Source organism: Pituophis catenifer, unplaced genomic scaffold, assembly GCF_029215685.1.
Source record: "Pituophis catenifer annectens isolate HBS135680 unplaced genomic scaffold, rPitCat1.0.hap2 SCAF_16, whole genome shotgun sequence".
Taxonomy (NCBI): domain Eukaryota; kingdom Metazoa; phylum Chordata; class Lepidosauria; order Squamata; family Colubridae; genus Pituophis; species Pituophis catenifer.
In genome coordinates, this window is record NW_027256896.1 from 17,714,242 (window position 1) to 17,726,768 (window position 12,527).

Genomic DNA, 12,527 nt, shown 5'->3' on the forward strand with positions numbered 1-12,527 from the left:
TGATATCACTGCGAAGTTATTGTCACACCCAAAGACGATCCTCAGATCACAATCAGCCGTTTTGATCGGGGATTCCAACCATCCTGCTTTGTTGTTGCTGTTGTCTACACACCCTATCGATACAGGTAGTCTTCGACTTACGACTTGTTCATTTAGTGACCGTTCAAACGTTACAACGGCACCGAAAAAACGAAGACTGTTTTTTTCCACAGTTATGACCTCTCCGTGGTCGTGTCATCTAAATTCAGATGCTTGGCGACTGGTTCATATTTATGACGGTTGCAGTGTCCCTTGTGTGTGTGTGTGTGTGTGTGTGTGTGTGTGTGTGTGTGTGTGTGTGTGATGTGATCCCCTTTTTGTGACCAAAGTCAACGGGAAAGCTGGATTCACTTAACAACCGGGTTACTAACTTATCAAACTTCAGCGATTCACTTAACAACAGTCACCAGAAAGGTCGTAAAATGGGAGGGGGGGAAACTCACTTAACAAATGTCTCACTTAACAACAGAAATGTTGGGCTCCATTGTGGTCGTAACTCGAGGACTACCTGTATCACAGTTTAGAATGGATGTTTTGATTTTAAATAAGAGTCTAGGAATCATGGCATTATTATTAAGGTATATGACGTTTCTAGGAAGCGGCAGCGGTGGGAAATGAGATACAGGTCGGGACAGTCCTTGTTTAGTGACTGCCTCATTTAGCGGACGCTTGCGATTACAATAGGGATGAAAAAGTACTTTGCAACCAACCCACACATTTAATACGACCCTGGCATGTCTGAAAAGCCCAGGAAAGCTGGGATCAGATCACAGGCGCCATCATAGCTTCACTTAGCGACTGCTTTGCTTAGCAATGGAATTGCCAGTCCCCGTTGCGGTCCCTAAATGAAGAGGCTTCACGGCTTGCAAAAATTCAACGGCGGAAGGATTTGGGTTGCAAATATGAAGCGCTGTGCTCCATAACCATAATTTTTCCTCCCATTTCCTGGGAATGCTAGGATAAAACCCAGGATTGGGAGATTTTAGCCGTCCTGAGTCTCCGGAGAGGGGCGGCATATAAATTTGATAAATAATAAATAAATAATAATAATTTTTTTTGCACGCCCAAAAATATGCCAGGTTCCCAAGTTGCCCTTCCTAAAAGGAAAGCATGAATGAAAATGAAACCTCATGATTCTGTGCAAAGGATTGATCCTCCTATGAACTGCCTAAGCGGCCATCGCCAGCAAACTGATTATCCATCTAGTAAGTCATATGTTTATTTATTTATTTATTTATTTACAAAAAGTTGGGATGGGGTTTTAATCTAGCTGTTTCAAATAGGACCCCTTACAGGTAAAGAACCCAGTTTCCCCCCCCCCCCCCCCCGTCCCCTAAAAAGAGCAAATCTGTGCAATAACACTAACCATATATCCGGAGCCTGAGTGGCGTAGGAGGCTAATGCCTCCTACTAAGGCAGCATTTAACATCCAGCTGCCTGCAATTACTGCCAGTTCAATTCTCACCAGGCTCAAGGTTGACTCAGCCTTCCATCCTTTCTAAGGTGAGTAAAATGAGGACCCGGTTTGTGGGGGCAATAAGCTGACTTTGTATAAAATATACAAAAGTATGAAGGCTATTGCTTAGCACATTGTAAGCCGCCCTGAATCTCCGGAGAAGGGCGGCATATAAAAATAAATTAAAAAATAATAATTGTGTAGGTGTGTGCTGAGACAAAAAAAAAAGAGAGGCATATACTATTTGGCGTTTCGAAAAGAAGACTTCATTGGCACTTTTTACTACCAAGCGGATCAGAAAAGGGGAGGGGGGGTTTCAGAGTAATAATCCCTACAGGCTGCATTGGGGCCTGAATTCCCACCACCCCAAAAAAAAAGGGGGGGAAGGAGAAAGAGAATACAGAACCAGCCCTAAAGCTATCTCCCAACCCACTTTATGGTGGGGAGGAAACCCCTTGCCACCCCAAAAAGCAGCTCCTTACAAGAAGGGGGATGATCCTGCACTCAACCCGATCCCCTCTCCATTTTTTTTTTAATTTGATTTATATGCCGCCCTTCTCCGGAGACTCAGGGCGGCTTACAATGCGTTAAGCAATAGCCTTCATTCTTTTGTATATTTATACAAAGTCAGCTTATTGCCCCCACAAACTGGGTCCTCAATTTACCTACCTTAGAAAGGATGGAAGGCTGAGTCAACCTTGAGCCTGGCGAGATTCGAACCTGCAGTAATTGCAGGCATCTGGTCTTAATAACCAGCTTAATAACAGGGTGCCTTAGACCACTGTACTACCAAGGCTCTATTTAAATTAGTATTAAATGTGTGGGTTGGTTGCAAAGTACTTTTTCATCCCTGTTGTAATCGCAAGCGTCCGCTAAATGAGGCAGTCACTAAACAAGGACTGTCCCGACCTGTATCTCATTTCCCACCGCTGCCGCTTCCTAGAAACGTCATATACCTTAATAAGATTCCAAAGTGGGGAGGGGGACCCATGCCCGCCCACCACCACCACACCCGCCAAGACCTCTCCCAACCCAGCTGAGCGCGCAAAAGGCGAGGTTGGCATTTCCCACCCCACCCAGACCAAGCCAAATAGCTGGCGAGACCCAGCTGTGATGCTCAATTTAGTGCCAAGCCCCCCCTCCCCTCCTCCTCCTCTCCTTCCCCATCCCCAGGGAGCAGGGACCTCTGCTACCCACCCACCCACCCAAAAAAAAACCCCCCGAGCCAGGCCAGCCGCCCCCCACCCCTCGGTACCCAGCCAAAGGCGGCATTCCCCGCGGCTGATCTGCACTGCAGTTCGCAGCCAGCGAGCCCCTCGCTCAGCATGGGCGATGACATCACCATTGGCTACGTCAGCCAGAGAAAGCTGGGGGGGGGGCGGCAGAGAGAGAGAGAGAGAGAGAGAGAGTAATTGGGGAGGGGTCCCCGAATGGGGAAGGGGAGCAGGTCGGTTTCTTCCTCTTCCTTGGGGAAGGGGCAGAATAAACCTTCCCTTTTTTGGGGAGAGGGGGGGGGAGTCCCAGGATTTGACAGGGGAGGGGGGCGGCAAGAAGAGGAGGGGAGGGGGCGTTGGAAAGAGTTTCACCTGCCCATCTCTTGCCAGCCAAGTTGCCGGGAAAGGCGCCGGGCGCCCCGAGAAGCGCAAGACGGCTGCGGGTGGGTGGGTGGGTGGGGGGGAGCCTCCTGATTTTCCTGCCTACGTTGGCAACTTTGGCTGAGTTGGTCGCGGAGGGGAGAAATCTAGGGGGGGGGTCTTTCTACCCCCCCCCCCCACAGACACACACACATCGTCCCCCCAGGATTTAAGGAGGGTGGGGTCCTCTGCTTTTCATGGGGGGAAGGCAACCCACGCTTTGCACCCCATCATCTCTCTCTGTCTCTTTCTCTCTCTCCCTGGGGGACCCCCTTCCTCCCACCCATCATCCTCCCCCCCCGCCACCGCCGCGCCCCACGCCCGGTTCCTCTTTCTTCCTCCCCCCCCCCTCCACCTTCCCAGCAAAGTGAACCCAGAAGCAGCGGATGGGGAAACTGAGGCCGGGAGGGAGAGGAAGCGCTTCCCTCCCTTAAAGCACTCCCAAACCCCTGCGCCACTGCTCGGGGTGGGGTAGGGTGGGGTGGGGGTGGAAGGGAGAGGAGACCACGCAGCCAGCCAGTCAGCCAGTCGCCCCCAGCCCCATTCATTCCACTTAAGAGAGGAGTGGGGGAGCAAGGGGTCTCTCTCTCTCTCTCTCTCTCTCTCTCTCTCTCTCTCTCTCTCCCTCTCCCTTCTCCTCCCTTTGAAGGCAAAGCAGGTCCCTGGAGCCATGCACCTGCCTCCCACCCCTCCCCAAAAAGGATCCCCGGCCCCCTCCCCATCTCACTCACCGCTGGCCTGGCAATCGGCGCACTCGCCGTTCCCCTCGCTCTGCAGCAATTCCAGCAGCGCCGTTTTGTTCCTCTCCTTCGCCATGGTGGGGTGGTGGGGGGCTAGGGTGGGGGGGTGCAGTGCCGAGCCGGGGGTCGTTCCTGGGAAAAGAGGGGAGGGGTCGGCAGAGGCGATCTCCCTCTCCTCCGCCCTGCCCTCTTCGCCTTTGCCCTAGTGGGTCTCCAGGGCGCCTCCCCGCCGTCTAGGGGGGGCTGCTTCATTCAGAGAAGACCCCCACCCACTTCGGGGGGGCCCTGGGGAGCCGGAGGGGGGTGGGCCAAGAGGGGGTCCCTCGGCCGCCCGGCGGCTTCAGCATCCCCGCCCTGTGAGCTGGGAGGCTGAGGGGGAACGGGGTGGAGGGAGGTTCCGCATGCCTCCAGCCCCGGAGCGGACCCAGCCGGCAAAAAGAGAAAATTCAACCAACTCCGAGAGACTCTCAAACCTTCCCCGCCCGGCCAGGCGCGCACCTATTCGGAGCCCCGGCTCGAGCGCGACCCCTGCTGGCCGCTGCGGAGATCGACAGGCCGGACGCTGCCCCGGCCCAGGTGAGACGGCTGAGTGGCCAGGTTGCCAAGGTGTTTTTTTTTATATATATATATAATTTGATTTATATGCCGCCCTTCTCCGGAGACTCAGGGCGGCTTACAATGCGCTAAGCAATAGCCTTCATACTTTTGTATATTTATACAAAGTCAACTTCCCTTTCTTTCTTTCTTTCTTTCTTTCTTTCTTTCTTTCTTTCTTTCTTTCTTTCTTTCTTTCTTTCTTTCTTTCTTTCTTTCCTTCCTTCCTTCCTTCCTTCCTTCCTTCTTTCTCTTTCTTTCTTTCTTTTTTAAATTTGATTTATATGCCGCCCTTCTCCGAAGACTCAGGGCGGCTTACAATGCGTTAAGCAATAGCCTTCATTCTTTTGTATATTTTATACAAAGTCAACTTCCCTTTCTTTCTTTCTTTCTTTCTTTCTTTCTTTCTTTCTTTCTTTCTTTCTTTCTTTCTTTCTTTCTTTCTTTCCTTCCTTCCTTCCTTCCTTCCTTCCTTCCTTCTTTCTCTTTCTTTCTCTTTCTTTCTTTCTTTTTTAAATTTGATTTATATGCCGCCCTTCTCCGAAGACTCAGGGCGGCTTACAATGCGTTAAGCAATAGCCTTCATCCTTTTGTATATTTTATACAAAGTCAGCTTCCCTTTCTTTCTTTCTTTCTTTCTTTCTTTCTTTCTTTCTTTCTTTCTTTCTTTTTCCTTCCTTCCTTCCTTCCTTCCTTCTTTCTCTTTCTTTCTCTTTCTTTCTTTCTTTTTTAAATTTGATTTATATGCCGCCCTTCTCCGGAGACTCAGGGCGGCTTACAATGCGTTAAGCAATAGCCTTCATACTTTTGTATATTTATACAAAGTCAGCTTATTGCCCCCAAACTGGGTCCTCAATTTACCCACCTTAGAAAGGATGGAAGGCTGAGTCAACCTTGAGCCTGGTGAGATTTGAACCTGCAGAAATTGCAGGCAGCTGTGTTAATAACAGGGTGCATTAAACCACTATACTACCAAGGCTCTCCAGAGGTTGCCCTCTGGAGAGGCTCCTTCGCCTTTTTACACCCCCCACACCCTCCACCCCAAAAAAAAGGGTATCCTGTTCTTTAAGATCGGTTGGCTCCTGACCTCCGCACCTTTCCACCTCGACTTATAGAGCCTTGGTAGCACAGTGGACTAATGCACTGTTATTAACATCTGCTGCTTGCAATTACTTGCAAGTTCAAATCCCACCAGGCTCAAGGTTGACTCAGCCTTCCATCCTTTCTAAGGTAGGTGAAATGAGGACCCAGTTTGTGGGGGCAATAAGCTGACTTTGTATAAATATACAAAAGGATGAAGGCTATTGCTTAACGCATTGTAAGCCGCCCTGAGTCTCCGGAGAAGGGCGGCATATAAATTAAAGCAAAAAAGAAAGAAAGAAAGAAAGAAAGAAATGGCTGTTCAGCCTGGACTGGGGGGGGGGGGCGTTAACATGTATTTTAACACTCTTTTATTTGGATATTTTATTGTTGTGAGCCGCCCTGAGTCCTATGGAGATAGGGCGGCATATAAATCAAATCAAATAAATAAATAAATAAAATGAGTAAAGTAGGGCTGGGAAAGGAGAACCCGGCATCCCATAACCCAGATGAGGGCAAATCTAGACAGCCTACTAAAAAAGCAGAGACATCGCCCTGCCAACAAAAGTGCGTATAGTCAAGGCGATGGTTTTCCCAGTTGCAATGGATGGCTGTGAAAGTTGGACCATAATAATAATAATAATAATAATAATAATAATAATAATAATAATAATAATAATAATAATAATAATAATAATAATAATAATTTTATTTCTATACCGCCCTTCTCCCAAAGGACTCAGGGCGGTGTACAGCCAATTTAAAAACACAAGACACAACAACGATTAAAAATTAAAATAATTAAATAGATTTGGCCGGTTTAAAAAAAATTTAAAATTTAAAATACCCCAATTTAAAATTATTATGTTGATAGTCCGGCCTGGCGGAACAACAGGGTCTTCAATGCGCAGCAAAACACCCGGAGGTCTAAAACGGCAAATACCACCCAAATACCTTACTCCCAGAGTGGGGTGGGAATGGAGATTTTTGTAATATCCTTCCCCCAGGAGTGGGGTGGGAATGGGGATTTTGCAGTATCCTTCCCCTAGAGTGGGGTGGGAATGGAGATTTTGCAATAACCCTTCCCCAGGAGTGGGGAGGGAATGGGGATTTTGCAATATCCTTCCCCCAGGAGTGGGGAGGGAATGGGGATTTTGCAGTATCCTTCCCCTGCCACGCCCACCAAGTCACGCCCACACAACCAGTAGTAAAAAAAAACTGAATTCCACCACTGACTCCAGGAGATGGTAAGAGGACAGGAAGACCTGGAGGAACGTTGTCCATGAGGTCGCGATGGGTTGGACACGACTTCGCGACTAACAACAACAATAGCAATCCAGATGAGCCAAGGAGGTGATCAACCAGGGTCAAAGCAAGCCATGGTTTGGTGTAATGGGAAGCTGGGTTTAGCAGTCCATGCACTGGGCTCTGGATTGAATCTTCTGGGATCCATCTAGAGCTGATCCTTTAAAAAAAAAAAAAATAATTTGCAGCTATTAAAGGTGTTCTGTTTCTATAGAAAAGGACTCGGGAAAGCAGATAAATATCAAAAGGGAGAAAAATGCCAGAATCCCACTCCTGCCCCCATTCCCAGCCTTGCAACCTAAAAGGAAGTTTTTTTTCAGGAAGCAACTGGACTTTATTGTTTTTTCTTTTGAAGACGTTTCGCTTCTCATCCAAGAAGCTTCTTCACCTCTGACTTGGATGGTGGGGAATGGAAGGATTTATACTCCTTGCAGACAGAGCTGGTCATTTGCATCCTTTTAGAGCAGGGGTCAGCAACCTGCGGCTCTGGAGCCGCATGTGGCTCTTTCACCCCTCTGCTGCGGCTCGTCATTCAAAAAAACCGGCAATGTGCGAAACCCGCCAACACGCAATTTCAACCCCTAGTAGGCCAACCATGAATAAATCCAAGAAAAGTTTTAGAAGAAAACAGAACGTTTAATTCTACTACATATGCTAGTTTTGTGGCTGCTCAAGAAATAGTCAGGCACGGTTTTGTGGCTCCCGGTGTTTTCTTTTCTGTGGGAAACGGGCCCAAATGTCTCTTTGAGTGTTTAAGGTTGCCGACCCCTGTTTTAGAGGGTCGTTGAAGCACTTGGAGGTTTATCTTAAGGACTCTCTAAAAAGATGCAAATGACCAGCTGTCTGCAAGGAATATTTTTCTTCCAAGGAAAGAAAACCAGAAAGTCCAACTGAAAAAGCACTTTTTGGACTTGGATGACTGGAAATCTCTACAGACTTTTAACCTAAAAGGAACTGGCAGGAAAAGAAAGGGAGTGAGGAGGGAGAAGGAAGAAGGAAGAAAGGCAAATCAAACTAGGGCACACAAGTTGTTAACGGGACTCGGCTCCAAGTGAGTCCGCCACATTTAACTACACGTTTTCTTTCTATTTTTAATTCACCTTCCCTCAATGGAGTTCGATCCACGTGGCTCTTGTGTTTTGACCTACATTATATCCAAGTCTGCAGGTTAGGTGACTTTTCTAAACTGTCTAACCTGACTGGCTTGTTCTGAAGATTTTTTTTTTTTTTTAAAAAAGGGCACATTATTGTGCTGCCTTAAAAGAATGTGATTAAAATTCTTTTTTTTTCCTTCCTTTTTTTTTAAACGAAATGTTTCTGAGCCAGCTGAAATTCTACCAAACGAGAATTCGCTCTTTGACGGAATAAGCAGATTCTGCGGCATAAAAGAAAACGAGTGGGGCTTTTAAAACAATTTCGGGGGGGGACCCCCATGGAATCGGGCATTGGATTTATTGAACAATATTACAATCCACACCTTCCTGATTGACACTGAGTGGCAGGGGCCATAATAAATGAGTCAAACCAATAAAATACAGCTTTATGTAGGCAAACCCATTTTACATGTATAACAGGGGTGAAATCCAGCAGGTTCTGACAGGTTCTGGAGAACCGGTAGCGGAAATTTTGAGCAGTTCGGAGAACCAGCAAATGCCACCTCTGGCTGGCCCCAGAGTGGGGTGGGAATGGAGATTTGGCAGTATCCTTCCTCCAGAAGGGGAGGGAATGGAGATTTTGCAGTATCCTTCCCCTGCCACGCCCACCAAGCAATACCACGCCCACCAAGCCACGCCCACAGAACCGGTAGTAACAAAATTTGGATTTCACCACTGATGCAAAATGTAAAGCTACCGAAGACTTGTTTTAAACCTTTGCAAATTCATGTTTGCTCCTGTAAAGGAGTTGCAGGAGGGAGGGCTGAATCAATAAAAGAATTGATCTTCCCATTGTTGCAAACTTATGGGAAATCCATCGCATCAGACCAGGGAGTGTAACGATCAGGAAGAGAAGAAAGAGAGCAGCTGAAATTGATCCAAGATACACAGAGTAGTAGCGCCAATGGCTTTTTTTTTTTTCCCCTACCGCAAGATTCTCCCTGGTGTCCTCACTTGCATCATTGTGTTTCTCTCTGGCCCAACAGCAAAACACAATGAGATTCAAGATGACTTCATCCCTTTTTCCTGCTTCCCCATCCGCATTTCTCCCAGTAGAAAATTAATCTATTAATTTCATTAATATTACAATGAAGCCGGTTTGATCTAGTGATTAAGGCACCAAGCTAGGAAGCAGACGACTTTTTGAGTTCCAGTCCCGACTGAAAGCAGGCTGGACAACTTTGAGCTAATCACCAGGAGGCTGTGAGTTCTAGTCCCGCCTTAGGCATGAAAGCCAGCTGGGTGACTTTGGGCCAATCGCCAGGAGACTGTGAGTTCTAGTCCCGCCTTAGGCATGAAAATCAACTGAGTGACTTTGGGCCAATCGCCAGGAGACTGTGAGTTCTAGTCCCGCCTTAGGCATGAAAGCCAGCTGGAGTGACTTTGAGCCAATCGCTAGGAGACTGTGAGTTCTAGTCCCGCCTTAGGCATGAAAGCCAGCTGGGTGACTTTGGGCCAATCGCTAGGAGACTGTGAGTTCTAGTCCCGCCTTAGGCATGAAAGCCAGCTGGGTGACTTTGGGCCAATCGCCAGGAGACTGTGAGTTCTAGTCCCGCCTTAGGCATGAAAATCAACTGAGTGACTTTGGGCCAATCACCAGGAGACTGTGAATTCTAGTATTAGAATCCGGTAGTAACAAATTTTAGATTTCACCCCTGAGGTGGACTGGTTGCATTCATGGTGTGGAGACAATAACTTGGTCCTTAACACCAATAAGACCAAGGCGCTTATAGTGGACTACAGAAGGAATAGATCAGACATCCAGCCCTTGCTTATCAATGGAGACCGAGTGGAGCAAGTGGCCAGTTTTAAATTTTTGGGTGTTGTCATAAAAAGAGGACCTGTCCTGGGGCACTCACATTGCAGCCCTGGTCAAAAGGGCCCAGCAGAGATTCTACTACCTGAGACTTCTCAGGAAACAACAACTGAAGGAAAAACTGCTGGTGACCTCCTACCGCTGCACTATAGAGAGTATTTTAATTTACTTGCACCTGTGTATGGTTTGCCAACTGCACAGTGGCAGATAGGACAGCGTTCCAGAGGGTCAATGCCATTGCCCAGAGGATCATTGATGCCCCCTCCCCTCTTTGGAAGAGCTTTATAGCTCCCGCTGCCTTAAGAAAGTTCAAAACATTCTTAAAGATCCATCTCATCCTGGGCACCCATTTTTTTTTTTTGAACTATTACCATCTGGCAGACGGTACAGGACAATCAAAACAAGGACAAACAGGCTGAAAAACAGCTTCTATCCCAGGGCAGTAACCATATTGAATTCTACAGTATAGTGCAGGGGTCTGCAACATTCAAAGAGCCATTTGGACCCGTTTCCCACAGGAAAAGAAAACACCGGGAGCCACAAAAACCCTTCCCGTGCCTGACTATTTCTTGAGTGGCCACAAAACTAGCACATGTAGTTGAATTTAACATTCTGAAACTTTTCTTTTCTTGGATTTATCCAGGGTTGGCCTACCGGGAGCTGAAAAGCTCAATAAATCGCGTGCCGGCCGGGTGTCGCGCATCGGCAGTTGTGACGCATATTTTGAGCGACAGGGAGCCGCAGCAGAGGGGTGAAAGAGCCACATGCGGCCCTAGAGCCGCAGGTTCCTGACCCCTGGCCTAGTGCCATATCGGGTTTTCAATTTCAATTATATATATAGAATGTAAAGGAGGTATGTTTGTGTTTTTGTTTTTATAGTTCCAATGTAGACTGAAGACGGCATTTCATTTCGTGGTGCCATGTGCAATGCCAATAAAGTAAGGTAAGCTAAACAAATCTTACCCGCCTCTTTTGGATAACACAACCACATCGGGCTGGTTGAAGAAGGTTTCTCATTCCGTCCTCTTGGCTGCGCTACAGGAGAAAAGCGAGGGGGAGGCAGAGGTTTTTTGGGGAGGGGGGGAAACAGATCAGGTGCGATGCCAACCGCTTTTTGCCTTTTCCTTTGCTCTTCTACTTGAGCGTTAGCAAAAAGAGACAGTCTGAGCCTCTGGGTTTTTGTTCCTCCTCCCCCCACTTTGATTGACCTACAATTGGGAGGGGGCTTGTTAACTATTTCTCCTCATTTATTATCCAGGTTGTGGGCCATGCAGACATCCTTGGTCAAAGGGAGCCATTGTGACGGCTGGATTCTTCCCACCGTCGTTGAGTTCTGCGATAGCCTGGAGCGGAATTCTCCGCATAATCTTTTTAAGAACAAGAAAATGTTGTTTATTTTCCCAAGGAACGATCAAGAGGTGGTCTGCATAGTTTCAGAATGCCTTGGTTGGTCGGTCTGTCTGAAAAGATGCCCCCCCCATTCCTCCATCACACACACAATGGCTTCTATAGGCGGTCCTTGATTTACAACAGCTGACTTAGCAACCGTTCAAAGTTAGCACGCGGCACTGGGGGAAAAAAAGACTTACCGTATTTTCCGGAGTATAAGACGCACCTTTTTCCCCCCCTAAAAGGGGGTGAAAATTTAGGTGTGTCTTATACACCGAATGTAGCCCCGCCCACCCACTGGCCCCCACCCTTTGGCCTTTACCTCCTTGCAGCAAACAGCAAGAAAAAACAGCCCATTTCAACTTCAGCACAGGCTAATTAGTACAAGTTGATTGGATCGGCCTCCCGACTCTCAGCTGATTTGCTCTCAGCTGTTTTGCGCAGGGCTCTGCTGCTTGCTGCAAGGAGGTAAATTGCTGGAGCAGATTTTTTTTTTCCTTGTGCTAATCAAGCTATGCTGAAAACGAAAATGAAAGTAAAGCAGGCTGTTTGCTGCAAGGAGGCAAAATTGCTCAGAGGCAGAGGGAGATTTCTTTTTTTTTCTTTTCCTCCCCAAAAAAGGGTGCATCTTATACTCCGAAAAATACAGTACCCCCGTTTTTCACATGGACGACTCAAAATTCAGACGCCTGGCAACTGAGTCATATTTATGACGGTTGCAGTGCGGGATCCCCTTTGGCGATTCTTCTGACAAAGTCAAGGGGGAAAGCCAGATTTACTTAATAGCCCTGCTACTAACTTAATACCGTGTTTCCCTGAAAACAAGACACTGTCTTATATTTTTTTTAAACCCCGAAATAAGCGCTTGGCAACGGAAATTTTGGGCTCCACTGTTGTCATAATTTGAGAATGCATTGTGTATTTATCTCTCAAAGGGCTGTGCAGTTTCACCAATGGAGACTTTCTTCAATACAGGTTGTCCTCGTTTAGTGGCCACAATTGGGACCAGCGACTCGGGTCATTAAGTGAATCCGCAACTGTGCTTACGATCTTCCTTCGGCTTTCCTCTCTTCTGCTGAACTGGGAAGATTAACCACGGAGGGATTGGTTGCAAATGCACTTTTTCACCAAGCGGCTGTTCCATCACTGTGAACAGCCGCTAACCAAGTCAGTCGTTAAATGAGGACTGCCTATATATACAAACACACTCATACACATCCTGCTGTAGCCAGAATCCTGCACGGCTCATTCCTCACGTGAGGACAGAGAAAAAAAAAAGGGCTAAATCTTGAATAAAAACTCAATTCAGAGTACAAAAAC